General features: G+C 34.8%; 1 protein-coding gene across 1 annotated transcript in view; it reads left to right on the plus strand.

Annotated features, from left to right (window-relative positions):
* The window catches only part of LOC135840669 (uncharacterized), a 122,323-nt gene that overhangs the window by 6,811 nt on the left and 100,008 nt on the right, over nucleotides 1-15,504 (plus strand). The gene's annotated exons all lie outside the window — the stretch shown is intronic.

Consider the following 15,504-nt stretch of genomic DNA (forward strand, 5'->3'; position numbering starts at 1 on the left):
GTATGTTTAGTACCCCCAAAAAATAATTTTGGGCCCATAGCCCGCTCCCCACCCCACCCCCCTCAGCCAGGGGGGCCAAAAAACGCGTTTTTCAGGGGGAAAATTCTGTATCAGCGCGTAATTAAGATAAATTGATTCTGTAAACGAATATAGTTAGAGGATACATGGGCGTACCTCCCTGAATTTTTTCAGAATTTTTCATCACACGGGGAGAGAAGGGGGGACAAAAGAAAACTTTAAATCGACATTACTCCGGAACGAAAAAACATACCAAAACGATTTTTTCGTCAAATATGTATCTTTAGGTCTACTTTCTATAGAAGTCATCACCCGGCCATTTGGAGTGGTGGGTCAAGCTCAAAAGCTCAAAAAACTCTCAAAAAACCACGTTTTTTGCGTTTTTCTCCAAAAATATGGACAAATGGCGGAAATCTAAGAGAACCAAGTTGTTCAGCGTGAAATTTTACCTCAGAATTGTGTAATTGAAAATTCATTTACACCGCATGATCGTAAAACTACATGCGCAGAAGTATTTGTGCTTACATCAAGATAGCTGAAAGGGTATTCCTGGGTAAAATAGGTGAAATGTCCCTGTCCTCGGATTTCTGAAATTTTGATGAAACATAGTTGGGTACCATTAAAAAAAATGTCGGAGGCAAAAAATCCCCCCCACCTTCCCTTGCTCATAATAGCGAAAAAAGGGTTTTTTTTCGGGGAGAAAAAATCCATGCTTCAACGAGTTTTGACAAAAAAATCTGTATTCGCTCAAAATATATGGAGGAGACAGTATAATAAAAGTACCTACATAGGTATTTGAGATTCTGCGCCAATCCATGCTATTGCCATCAAAATCCAAGGCCACTTTTGGGGATCTACTGAGAAAATTGAAAAGTAAATCTTTTTTTTTTTTTGGAGAGGGGGTATTAGTAGTTGGTGTTTTGAAAATATTTTCTTCGCAAAAGTTTCGCTATAGGTAATGACGAAAAAATATTGAAAGATAATATATTTCTGAAACTGAGGAAATATTTTGGAACGCAGTGATGACAATATTTTAGGTTTCAAAAAATTGATAAAGATTGGCAAAAATTCCTAAATTTTTGTTGATTTTTCAAAATTGACAAAAACAATTTAAAATAATAGCATAGAATGGACGCAGAATCTAAGATATATTCATTTAGGACTGGGTCGATCGTCATTTTTCTCAAAACAAATTGGGTACAGGGGCTACAGTGAAAAAACCGTGTTTTTTCGAAAATACTCCCACTTTAAGGGCACATGTTTTCCCTTTAAGGGGCAATTCTGGAGCCAGAATTTTTCTGTACAACTTTCAACTCAAAATGACAGTTTTTGCTAAAATTGGTAAAAATCCAGTTTTTTTTCTTTTTTTGGTGATTTACCCAATCTACTACATAGTACGTAGGTAGGTAATACCTATGTTTTCAATGTACTTGGTAACTCACATAAAAATTTAATCATCGACACCAAAAAGAAACCTTTCTGATAGTTTTGAGTTAGATACCATGTACTTGAAAAGTAGGCTACTTGTAATTCAAAAAAACCTTGATTAAGAAGTTGCATGGCGTAAATAGCGCTATAATGAAGCATTTTTCACAAAAACTCTAATTTTTGGGCAACCCCTCTCCCCAATGTGGTCGTTGGGAGGGTCCAACTGCAAATCAAACTTCATATTCATGTTCAGCGAGTTCGGTTCATATGATAATGATACCCATATTGTCTGTCTACTTTCGCCCTAAAATTTGGAGAGGGGGTGCCTATGGCCAAAAAATTGGAGTTTAAGGGTATACTCTGCGGAGAGCATTCTAATTTGGCAACCGGTTGAAATATGAAACCGATTTGTTCGTTGTTTTCATCATTCGTTCGTAAGACTGCATGTAATCGATTGAACGAATTTAGTCGTGCTTATGTCCCGCGACCCGCTCCCATCTAAACTTCAGACGGGGATTTCTCCGTGAATTTTCAAAATTCTTCCAATTTTTTTTCACCAATACTGATTCATCTATGAAATCGAGGGTATGTAGCCATATTTTCTAATTTTGCTTTTACAACAGGGATGTGAGCGTCTAAAGTACCTCCATCCAATTCCCTATTATAGCCATCAAATGTCCTGAATCAAAAATATCTCGACATACCCTCGCTTTTGAAAGCAAACCCTAGAAAAATCCGTTCTATAGTTTTGGCACAATCCCCGCCCAAAGTTGACCATTTTTCATCAAAAAATTAGAATAGCCTTAAAGAAGTTAGTTGGTTTTCTTATTGTTTTTGGAGGCCAGCATCCAAAATTATGGATCGCTTTTTTTGGTGGTGCTGTGACAAAAAAACACAATTTTGAGTGTTTTTTGAGTTTTTGAAGATGGCCTACCTCGAGGGAAAATTTGAAAAAAAAATACCAATTATAGTGCTCATGCAGATACATTTTTGAAAAAAAAATTTCATGTACTTAAATTAGGTTCGGAGATACGGCGGTTTCAAATTTTCTTTTGTCAATATATCTCCCCTGGGGGGCCCACAATTTTTGAAGAAAATTCAAGTTGCTAGAATCATATCTCCTTCAAGTATTTTGAGTGAATACAGATTTTTTTGTCAAAACTCGTTGAAGCATGGATTTTTTCTCCCCGAAAAGGCCCTTTTTTCGCTATTATGAGCAAGGGGAGGTGGGGGGGGGGGATTTTTTGCCTCCGACATTTTTTTTAATGGTACCCAACTATGTTTCATCAAAATTTCAGAAATCCGAGGACAGGGACATTTCACCTATTTTACCCAGGAATACCCTTTCAGCTATCTTGATGTAAGCACAAATACTTCTGCGCATGTAGTTTTACGATCATGCTGTGTAAATGAATTTTCAATTACACAATTCTGAGGTAAAATTTCACGCTGAACAACTTGATTCCCTTAGATTTCCGCCATTTGTCCATATTTTTGGAGAAAAACGCAAAAAACGTGGTTTTTTGAGCTTTTGAGCTTGACCCACCACTCCAAATGGCCGGGTGATGACTTTTATAGAAAGTAGACCGAAAGATACATATTTGACGAAAAAATCGTTTTGGTATATTTTTTCGTTCCGGAGTAATGTCTATTTAAAGTTTTCTTTTGTCCCCCCTTCTCTCCCCGTGTGATGAAAAATTCTGAAAAAATTCAGGGAGGTACGCCCATGTATCCTCTAACTATATTCGTTTACAGAATCAATTTATCTTAATTACGCGCTGATACAGAATTTTTCCCCTGAAAAACGCGTTTTTTGGCCCCCCTGGCTGAGGGGGGTGGGGTGGGGAGCCGGCTATGGGCCCAAAATTATTTTTTGGGGGTACTAAACATACCCTGTGAGTTTCATCGAAGTCTGAGGTTAAGGGCATTTTGCCTATCTTATCGGGGGGTACCCTTTGGTTATATTTCTAAAAGTTATGAATCAAAGTGATGTGTGGCCTATATTGATTTTCAATGATCCATTGTATTCGTTCGTCTGTCTCGCTTATACCTAAATGTAACACCACAGGGGTTATAAAATTTTCTCCATTGTTCAATTTTGAGAAAGGTTTTTAGAACTTCTGCAGGTGTTTCATTTACACAAATGCAGTTACCCTTTCTGAATCAAATCCCACCAGTCATTTGTGATTTTGCAGTGCTCCCAAGAGGTTCATTCAGAACTGTAGTGCTTTTGGAGTTGCATTATGCTTTCTAGATATATCGCGTTGTGCTTTGGAGCTTTCAGAATAGTACAGTAAAAGCTCGTTATAACGCTCTTCAAGGGACCGGAGAAAAAGAGCATTATAAGCCAAAGCGCGTTATAACCGAAAGTCTCATTTTAACACTGATTAGCGTTATATCGCGAATTCTCATTTTAAAGAGAAAAAAAGTGTTATAAAGGAAGTGGAAACGTGAACTTTACTTTGAATTTTAACAACTGTTCCAGTTGGAAATGAAAAATCTGGAATTTTACTTTGATTTTGAGGTCTGCTATAATAATATAAATGATTTTTTGGCAAAATTTTGCCATATAAGTTTGTTTTTGCTTTTTTAAAAATCAAAACTACATAAATTGCAAAAAAAAACTGTTGTTGTGGCCAAAATTTTCAGAAAGTGATAATTTTTTACACATGAGTAAGCTTTTTTTCGCAAAGAATTGGGTTTTTGTTGTTAAAATTATGAAAAAAATGTGATTTTTCCTGAATATTAGAGCGTTAAAACGCAATTTATAATCGCTCATGAGCGTTATATCGTGATTAATTTTACATTGGTTGAAATGGGAATGTCAAGGTACCAGAAGAAATCAGCGTTATAACAAAATCAGCGTTATATCCAAAAGCGTTATAATGAGCTTTTACTGTATAGTAAATTTAGAATCGCATTGTGCTTTTTTTTTCAAAATTGTGTTATGCTTTTCTTTCAAAATTGTGTTGTGCTTTTTTTCAAAATTGTGTTGTGCTTTTTTTTTCAAAATCGCGTTGTGCTTTTTTTCAAAACCATGTTGTGTTTTTTTTCAAAATCGCGTTGTGCTTTCAAAATCCAAATCACATTTTTTGAAAATCCCGTCGTGATTTTTTTCAGATATTGTGTTGTGCTGTTTTCAAAATCGTGTTGTGCTTTTTCGAAATTGCGTTGATGTGTGTGTGCTTTTTTTGATGTTGTCCTTTTTTTTCAAAATCATGTTGTGCTTATTTTTTCAAAATTGTGTTGTGCTTTTTTTGAAGTCTTGTTCTTTCAAAATCAAAATGGCGTTCTGCTTTCGAAATCCAAATTGCTTGTTTCAAAATTGTGTTTTTTTTTTGAAATTGCGTCGTGCTTATGTTTCAAAATTGTGTTGTGCTGTTTTTCCAAAATTGCATTGTTTTTTTTTTTGAAATCATGTTATGCTTCCCTAATAACATAGGCTACACACACTGTTACAGCTGGGCATGGCGCAGCTGTCTAGTTTTTTTTTCAATTTCAATGTCTGTCAAAATTCCTCTGAATAACTCTCTTTCTAAGAGTTTCCATTTGGTCTGCCAAATTAAAAAAAAAGCCCAAAGTCGGTCATTTTTTCTCAATTTTCATAAAAATTGTTTTACATACCTTTACTTACATACTCAACCCAGTGTCTCCATTTTTTTTTTCAAATTTAGGACTCGAGTTCTACTTTTTCATCGTCCAAAACCAAAGAGTTGTCAAAGTTGTTGAGTGATTCTTTCTTAATAAAAGTGGACCAATTCGTAAGACTGAAATGTAAAAACATGAATAGGTATGTACTTAATAAACAGTTGGTGGGTAACTTTTTTGATTTTTTTTTTTGATAAAAAATATGTGTTGTACATCTAGGTAAGATGGGTACACAACATAATTTTTTTTGGTTGAATGCACCTGTGAAGCAAATCACCCAAAATGCAGTTGAAAAACTAAAAATTGTAAGATATGTTTGGAAACATTTCAAAAAATTTCCATAAATAATCCTCAATACCGTCTAACATTCCTGCAAGTTTGAAAAAATTCAGTTGACAACAGTCAAAATGGGAAATTTTTAAGCTGAATTGCAATTTCACCATTTTTGAAAGATGATTTGGCGTTCTGAAATTTTTTCACGAGGGTTTTGAACCAAAAGGAACAATTTCCGCTGGTTAGTTTCAAAATCCGAGGACAAGGCCAAGTCGTCTATTTTATCTAACATATGCTCTTTCCACATTTACTCGACTAAATTCGATTCGGTCGTACTTATACGATGCACCGCGAGATAGAATTGAAGTGATATTCGCATGATGGTGAGATGTGTCGTCAAACGTTGTCGTCGTGCCCACGATAAAACTGACCACTGCGACGCGTTTTCATTAGTAGGTACTCTGTGCAGTCGACATTTTCTTTCATATTTTCATACCCATGGGAACGAAAGTAGGATTGAATGTTGACCTCGTAATTTCATCATCGAAGCAGGGTTGGATGATTCTAATTTCAGTCGTCATCATCATCATCATCAACACCTCCATCAACATCCTGTGTTTTCGGGAGTTCGGGGCATCGATATCTGGAGCTCTTTTTCAAAACATATATTTAATGATAGTAATACGAAGCTAAGTTATCGCAGAAATGAATGATCTACTCGTATATTTCAATAAAAAAAAAAGAATTCAAATTTATAAAAATTCGATAATAAATTCAGTATTTTGCCTAACAGATGACCATACCAGCATTCTTATTTGGTATCGACGATACCTTACACGCAGCCACGTAGTTGTGTAGTACGTTGTTCTATGCCTCCAATTCATCTTGGCGATTTCTCAGCGTGATATTATTACTATTACTTGTAGCTTATTTGAAAATAATTTATCAATTAACGTGGGAGTGGGACGGACGAGGGTGCGATGATGAGCCCAACGACCAGCTCGCCGCCGCACCGCCACGCGACCAGATTTTGCGATAAAAAAAACGAGCAAACGGCGAACCAAAAGAACCGGTTGACGGGATGCGATGGCCGAAAATGATTACGACTAATCAATTTGACAAGTTGACAGTGCCTAGCTACATTCAGCTCGCGAAATACAAATATACGAGTACACACGTAAACGTAGGTCCAAATCCGGACACGCGTATATTTATTTTGTTCGCCAACTCGATGGCCGTATGATTCGCCATGAGAGATTCCATTAAATTGGAATCTCTCGAATTTACCTAACGTGTGACCAATGCGAATACCAGAAGTTCGACGCTCTTCTTATATGACGTATAGGTTGAGGTAGTATTTTCAGTGGAGTGTGTAAAGCTTAAAATTTTATCAACAACGCAAAAACATAAGTATTGGTTACAATTTTTAACGTTGGCGTCGTGTCGCTGTATATTGAAACCTATAGTACGAGGAAATGTGACGAAGTAGGTAAACGTACCCACTTGGTAGTATCTAGATCAGTATAGTATGATGGTAGTCGTATTTGTGAGTAAACAGAAACACGTAGATAGATACCTACTTACTTTGTACGTCGAAGATTTATCTGGCAAAAGTTGATCGTTAAAAACTAAAGTACTATTATACGCGTTGCTCTCGTATCTTAATTACCAATTAATACTACGACATCGCCGATACCCTTCGCAAATCATAAATTTATCCTTTTCCTTGTAACGACGAACGATGAGGATATTTTTGGTTTCGTAGGGGATATTTATTTGGCGAAGAATTATACCTACCTACTATAGTATCTGCTCGAATAGTCGAGATTGCTTTCTTATATACTCGTACTATGAGGGTGGAAAATACTCGCAAGTTGTACTTTCAACTTGCGTTATGTCTACCACACTGCCACCTACGAGTACTACCCTTTAATAACTGTAGGTAGGAAGGTGAGTGGGTAGGTAGGTATGGTGTCGCACGATGCGACGCATCACGTCACATTATACATCGTACGTAGACGTATGTACTATCAGGTGTGACGATTCAAAGAGAAACGTGTTAACGTAAAATAAGTACCCCGCGCAACTCCGTCGTTCATCGTTTAAATTATGCAAAAAAAAAAAACACGATCGCACAGCTCGACATTTGAAACTAGACTTTTGCGAGTGAGAAAATTTTACGAATGAAAAAAAAATCGAAGCAGTTTATACAGAAGTGAAAATGTTCAACTCGAACAAAATAAAATAAATGAAGCGTGAATAATAATTAATCGAAGTACTCGTAGCAGCTCTTGGAAAAAAATAACAACGAGCCTATTGTCAGTTTGTTGCCTTATAATTAATCTCTATTCGTTCCGAAAATGAATACTTGAAGAATACGAGGATAAAAGCAATAATACCTACATTCTTTTTTTTTCTTTTTTTTTGCATACGTACAGATACTTGCGACGAGGTCCTCCGAATATTTTTACAATGTAGGTACCTAGGTAGTTTGTAAGGTATTTTTGAATGACCTCTACGCGTTTTACTTGCTTAGAAATGATCAATCCTTTATGAAAGTGCAACAGCAACAATATTAGGGTGCTCCTTATTTGTATGGTGAAAAAATTTTTTTCGATTTTTTTCGCTCCCACCCCCCAAAAACATGACCTTGGGTGAGAAAATAATACCCTGAAAATTTCAGCCTCCTAGGTGAAAAAAAGTCGTGTCGGTGGGCCCCCAATTTCCCCATGGGTATATGAAAAAATCGAAGTATCAGGCAAAATTTTTAAAATTGTGAACTTTCTAGTTCTAACACCTCAGTTAAGTCCCTACTTACGTAAAATCAATCTATATATCAATTTTAGCCCTCTATAGGTATCTCCACCCAAGACTAACCAGTGGATTAGAGGGGAGAGCTCATATTTTTATGCCTACATACTATAGTGAAAAAATATCTAATGACGCCCTAAATTGTTGTCGGGTTTCATGAGAAAAACTTCTTCAATCACGTTAGTAAAAATGAGTCGTGCTAGGGAGCACGCCTCTCCCTCCTCCCCATCTCAAAACATAAAAGAAATCAGAAAAATTGAAATTTTTACTTTTTTTCACATCATAATCCTTGGATTTGGTCCATTTTCATTAAAAATACTGTTAAATATTTTATGACCTGTCTACTCTACATGATGAAAATGTGGAACTTGTCTATGTCTCCTTCCCCAGAAAATGAAAAAAGATGAATTTATTACATGTTTGCTTCCATATTCTAATCTTTGGATTTGGTCGATCTTCATCAGAAAAGCACTACCTGTACCTACGTATGTCAGACTTTTAAAAACTTGTAGAAAAAGGACAAATTTCTGAATTTTAACATTGAGAAACATTGAAGTGGACGTTTTGTAATAAAATTAACTTACCTATGTCAAATTTTCACAGAAGACCTGTTGACGTTCTAATATTTTGTAATGTAAGACTTGAAAACTTGGAAAAAATTGTCAAGAATCCCTATCAATGAGATTTCATTTTCAAGTTTAAAGCAAAAAAAAAAACATATCTATGACTTGAAACTATCTTTGCAGAGGAGACTTGACCTCCATTACAAAAAAAAATCAACTTAGTGGATCTCTATCATCTATGTAGGTGGTGAGCATTGTAGAGGGGACTGAGAAAAGGTTTTTCTGTAAAAAAGAATTATCTAAAAACATTCTGCACAGAGATGAAAAATGTTCATCTAATTACGAGCACCTCTTACTCTATAGACATAAATTTTCATCTTTCCCAATATTCTTCAATTTTGGCGGTCTCATAAAAATGGACCGCCATCATTTGGATAGAGATGTGCACTTTTCAGAAAAGTAATTTTGGTGAAATGAAAAGTGAAAAGTTCATTGAAAAGTGTGAAAAGTTGAGAAAAGTGTGAAAAGTAAATCGTGTGAGTTTCATTTTAAAGCTCTTTGCAAGAGCTTCAAATTGATGAATTTTTTGTCTGTCTAAAACACACAAAAAACAAAATCATTTTTTTCCACCTAATTAATCGAATAAGTGGTAGGTAGTTTTGAGCCTTTCTAGAGTCTCTAACATTTTTGGGTTTTTCTGCAGTTTTGAAAAAAATGTAGTGAAAAATATCAAAAATGGGTGCTGAATTGCGAAGGTGGAGGAGTGGAGAGAGTGAAACTTGATACATATTTGACTTCATCAATGAGGTCAGTGATCTCTGATGAGTAAATTGATTTTTGGTCACTCGATTTTTTTTAGTAAAAAGTCAAAAGTGAAGTGAAAAGTAGGAACTTTTCTTTTCAACTTTTCATTGAAAGAAAAGTACTTTTCACTTTTCACTTTTCAGACTGCACATCTCTACATTTGAAAGACAAAAGGGTGCTTTTCTTGAAAAAGTGGTTATCTAAAATTACTCTGCTCAGAAATGAAACATTATTAAAAAATTTGTATAGATATGGATTTTTCATTTTTTTGTTGATTTTTTTCAACTTTTAGGGGCTTTAAAGGTAACCAACATAATTTGGGAGTGCAGGGGGAAGGTTTTTCATGAAAAAGTGCTTATTCAGAAAGATTCTGCGCATAAATAAAAAATTTTCAAAAAAATTTCTACAGACATCAATTTACGATATTTTTTTTTATTCTTCCCAAATTTGAGGGGCTCCATGCAAGAGAGCCAAAATCATTTGGGGGTCCAACAATGGTTTTTTCTTGAAAAAGGGCTTATGTAGAACAATATTCTAATGTAGAAATGAGATATTTTCATCAAATTTTCCATAACTTTGATTTATTATCATTTTTTGTGATTTTTTTAACTTTTAGGGGCTCCTTACTAGGGGGCCAATATGGTTTGAAGGGCCGCGGAATTTTTTTTTGTTTAAAAGGGGATTATTTAACAACATTTTGCAAAAAATAAAAAATTTTCATGAATAGAACTTTTTTTTTTAGATTTTTTTTGATTTTTTACCCACTTAGGGGGCTACCGGCACAACTTTTTTTTACAGATAGGGGGAAAATAAAAAATAGAGAAATATTTTCTCACCTGAGGTCATGTTTTTTTGGGGGGGGGGAGCTACAAAATTCCAACTTTTCAAAATAAGGAGCACCCTATGCAACATAGATAATAACTTGAATTATATGTAGGTACATGTCTGTGAGCCATCGATAGAGTGCATGTTATATGTATGTAGGTAGACACAGTATACACACACACAGGCAAGTAAACGTAGACATGCCTCAGTCAAGTCGATCAAAATAGGGTGCCTGAGTATCAGAACAGTGAGTTACAGACGAAAAAAAAACTCTCGAATCAACCCTTACAGATATAGTTTAAGAATAATTTGTGAGAAGACTTATGGCCATGCTATTCCCTAAGAGTCCCGGACGCCATTTTCCATTACAATAAGAGTGTAATATGTATGTTATGGTACCTACATGTGTAATTGCGTATACCTACGTCTGCAAGGTATCTTTGTACATATTAAATAGATTTACTTAGACAGTTAGTCTTACCTATCTATTGCATAGTTATGATTAACGTTGTAACGTTTAACGTCAGCTTAATTTTACACTTCCATTTTTCTCCGTCTTTATTTAACTATACGGAGTGTTATTTTTAAAAAATTAATTCGCTTTCATAACTAATCGTGTACATGCAGTAACTATAGCGCACTTGTTTATATAGGTACCCAATTTATGGAAAGTTGGAGGGCAAAAAAATACACAAATTCGCTATAAGCTATGCACGGTAATTTTGGCATCTCTTTGTTGGAGAATGCCTTTGAATTTCAATTTTTTGGAGACCCACGAACAGGAGTGACTTAATCAGGAGCATGTCTACGTGGAAAACCAACCTAACTCCAACTCGAGGTAGATAGATAACCAATCACGATCAGCTTAAACGTTTAACTGTAGATGCCCTTTTAATGATTTATTTTATCTATCGCAGCTGAGTCGTGAATTGTTAGTACGTATATTTTTTGTTATGCTCGTTGTACTCGCACAATAAGCTTCTGCGTGTGCGGTATAAGAAGCAACGATTTGCGAATGAGAAACGTGATGATTTCCATCATTCGATTAAGCTTACTTACTACTAAGTCGCGATACGATGTTCGCGTTTCATATTACACAATGACAGCAACCATGTGTGCTATGCAGTGTGCAGCTCCTGCTAACTTCATGCACACTGAGCTGAGCAGTTATAAAATCTAAAACAACAATAAGAAAAAGGAAGCTTTTATTTATCAACGATATAAATACACACAATTAAAATTGATCATTCGTAACTAAGTATATTGATAGGTACCTAGGAGCTCCTTTAGTAAAGATACCTATCATATCATTTCGCCATTTCATTTGACCCTTTGAGGATTGATCGAACAGACGATTGATTGAGAATCACAAGTTTATGTGAGAAGTTACCAACGAGAAAAACAAATTGAAGGTAATATTAATTAACGAAACAAAGTACCTACTCGTAGCCTTGCAGCCTGCATAAGGAGTTGTCTGGCTCAAAACTGAAATGCGACAATACGTGCGTTTGCGTCCGATGAGTGTGCGTAATTATATACTTCTACTTACTCACCTACTTGCGTCAAAGTTATACGAGCAAAAGGTTAACGAAAACCAATTTTTTTGCTCCTCTGTTCAACGATGACGCAAGAAAATCAAATAGTGACAATTAACACACTAACTATGCATAATGATTCTGTTTCCTACGGAACGAAACTCGAAAAAGATTTGATTTTCAAATTGACTTTTGCGTTTGTGAACGCGTAAAACGAGTTGATTTTTGAAAAAAAAAAAAAAAAAAAAAAGCGAAGCGCCCTAAAAAATCTGAGATTGCACGATTAGGTTCCCCTACAACTCTGGAAATCTTCCACCATAGGACCCTCTTCGTGTTTTCAAGATCACTTTTGACAAGAGTGAGGAATAAAGTGTAGATTTTTTTTCAACATTCTTAGTGGTTTTTGAAAAATTTGCTTCTATTAAAGATATCTACCTAACGTACTTATACTATTTTGCCCATTTATATGTCAAAATTAGAAGGTTCTTTCGGTGGGTTGATATCACTAAAAAAAAAAAAAAAATAGGCGAATAATAACTTTTTGCAGCTCGAGAAAAAAAATTTAAATTTGCTGTTACGTATTCTTTGACTCGTCGTTAATATTTATGGATATAGTATCAAATTTTGCCGAAATGCTTATTATAATTTATTACATTTTTCGTCGGACGCGTTAGCGGGAAATAATTTTAGTCGCCCTTGAAACTTGAAACACAGCGTTGAAAAAGGCCTCGCGCCACCCTCTGTTCCTCCATTTCTCACTTCATTACTGACGTACACAAAATGTAACTACATTCGAATAGGTACATCCATACCTACGTATATATTTCTACGCGTATCTACCCTCACCTTCGTGTCCCTCAAATACTCGCAGGGGTATTCTTTTATTTTTCAGTCCTACTTAATTTTCACTCTAGTTCTTTTTTCGTCAAAATGTCGCATTATCATTATTTTCATTCTCAAATTAGATACTTACCTACCTATTTGTAATGTTTCTGAATTCCAAACTATGTACCTACCAGCTTTCTTATTCATATGTAATTTGCAGTTGCATCCATTTGAACTTTTTCTTTACAATTTGAGTTCTGATTTTCAAAAAACTAAAATGATGCAGTTTTTGACTATTTGAAAAGTGTGTTCAAGTGTCTCACTTTTTAAAGCTGGAATAGCGTACGCAAAGGTCCCATTTTTTGATATGGCGTTTGGAAAATGCACGCGAATTTCCTTTTTTTTTCTTTTCTTAGAAGGTACCTACCTATAAGTAGGTAGGTATATATTACGTACCTTCGATAATTTGGCGAAACTCGAGTAATACTCGTACGTAACTTGACGAACCTTTCGTACGGAGGGTAAGTATAAGTTAATACGAATGTATAAATAACTACTTACCTAGCGAAATTTTAGTTTAGGTATAGTTATGGCTGTTTTGATGGGAAAGCACAGGTGGTACTCTGGTTTCAAAACACAGCCCACAACTAGGTATAAACTGAAAACTCGTTTATTATTCTTTTTCACTCGCATATTCGGCTGCTTTAAAGAAATTTATTTTAGTATAATAGCCAGAGCAAAGACCGGAAATACGTACCTACTCGGTAAAAAGGAAGCTCATCGTGTTCTAATGGAAGTAGAAAATTGACGCCTACGACTACGATTCTTTCAACACCAAACACCTAGCTTTTTTTATTCCGAAAATCGCGAATTAGGTACCTACTACCTACATTGCAGATGATGTAGTACTATTGTACCCCTATAAATAGTCTATATGTTTGAAGTTTTTTTCAATATGAATTACGATATCGAGCAACCTTTCACGCTGAGACCTTTCAGAATTGATATTTCGATAAAAAATTTCGTAGGAGTGTTGATTATTGACGAAGTATAGTGGATGGTTGGGCAGGCCCTTGAAATTTCACACACGTTGTGCCGACTCAAAAACGTTAGTTGGACCATTGCCAGATCGGCGAACAAAGTTTCTATCACAAAACAAGGTGTAAAATGGTTTTACGCGCGATACGGCCCTTTAACTTTACCACTGTTGCATGTAGGTAACTTCAAAAACTACAGCCAATAAATTAATCGTCGTAATTTTTTATTCGATTCAAACGCATTGGACGAGTTATTACGCACAAATACTCGTATACGATTGTGTACATTATACACAATCAACACAGCTACTCCTATACAAAGACCTGCCTATTCTACATCTACTTAATGTATGATGAAGATGAAACTTATTCTGGTCTTTATTGTAGGTTATGATTTAATGCCGAAAGCTTCTGTTAATTTTTACGATTTTTTGGTCAGTACATTTCGAACATATACCCAGATGGGCGATAGTTCGGTATTGATCTATTTTTTTTTCGTTAAATTAAAAAATCATTTTGAAACTATACCTACTCGTACAATCCCCGCACTCGTTGTTCTCAAATCAAATCAACTTTATTTTTTGCAATAGGCAGCATTGCTGCATTTACAAAGTCGACTTATTCACTAACAGTATAGGAAATTATAAAAATATATTTAAAAAAATGAATAATAAAATGAAATGAATGCGTTATGTACAGCATTAATAGAGGTATAGGATTAGCATAGATATTTAAATAGACGCCTTCAATAAAAATAATAGAAACTAAAAAAAAAAACAACAACAAAATCAGGAAAAAATACATTCTAAAAAAATTGAGATACATAGGTATAGAGATTCTTAGAATTATTTACAACATCCTAAAATTATCGATTATACCTACAAACAAAAAAAAAAAAAAAAAAAAAATTAAAAAGAAACAATGATGCTGTATGAATGATCATGAATATTGAAGATGATAAATCGAAAATACAAGGAGTCCCTGAAAGTTCAGTTTCTAATGCACTCAGTTATGTAACAGCGTCCATATACTCATCTATTGAATAAAATGCTTTTTTTAGCTCCAATTTTTTCAGAGTTTTAGAAAATAACTTTTGTGCAATTGATAATTTTGATTTCATTTGGAATTTTGTTATAAATTTTTACAGCTATGAAGTCTATACTAGCTTGGTAAAATTTAATCCTAAATTATGTGCTATGTAGTTGTTGGGTATTTCTAGTATAATGACTATGTTGAGGGGTATGTAATTTTACTATGCCCTTCTTCACAATTTGGGCTATCAGATATATGTAGGTATATTGTACATATAAGCAAGGTAAGGTAAAATTTCATTTTGAAAGAAAGACATTCTTGCATGATTCTGTGACTTGCATTTGATAGATGATTCTTATTGCTCGTTTTTGTATTACAAAAATTCTCTGCATAAGACTGATATTACAGCCCCAAAACACCAAGCCATATGCCATATTAGACTAGAACATTCCATAATATGCCATTTTTAAAGTTTGCACATTGGTGACACCTTTTAATTGCCAAAGAAGATAATTTATTGATGATAGTTTCCCAGCTAAATAGTCTATGTGATCAGTCCAAGTTAGACTGGAGTTGATGTATACCTGGGTAGTTCTATCAATTTTACACAATTTTGCAGTATGTTTCCTCGCCAAAAAAAATTGTTTTGAGAATTTTTTTTGGTTGGAATGGTTGATATATACACTCCAGACTTCATTGATAGTG

Source organism: Planococcus citri, chromosome 3 (genome assembly GCF_950023065.1).
Source record: "Planococcus citri chromosome 3, ihPlaCitr1.1, whole genome shotgun sequence".
In the NCBI taxonomy this organism is placed as follows: Eukaryota; Metazoa; Arthropoda; class Insecta; order Hemiptera; family Pseudococcidae; genus Planococcus; species Planococcus citri.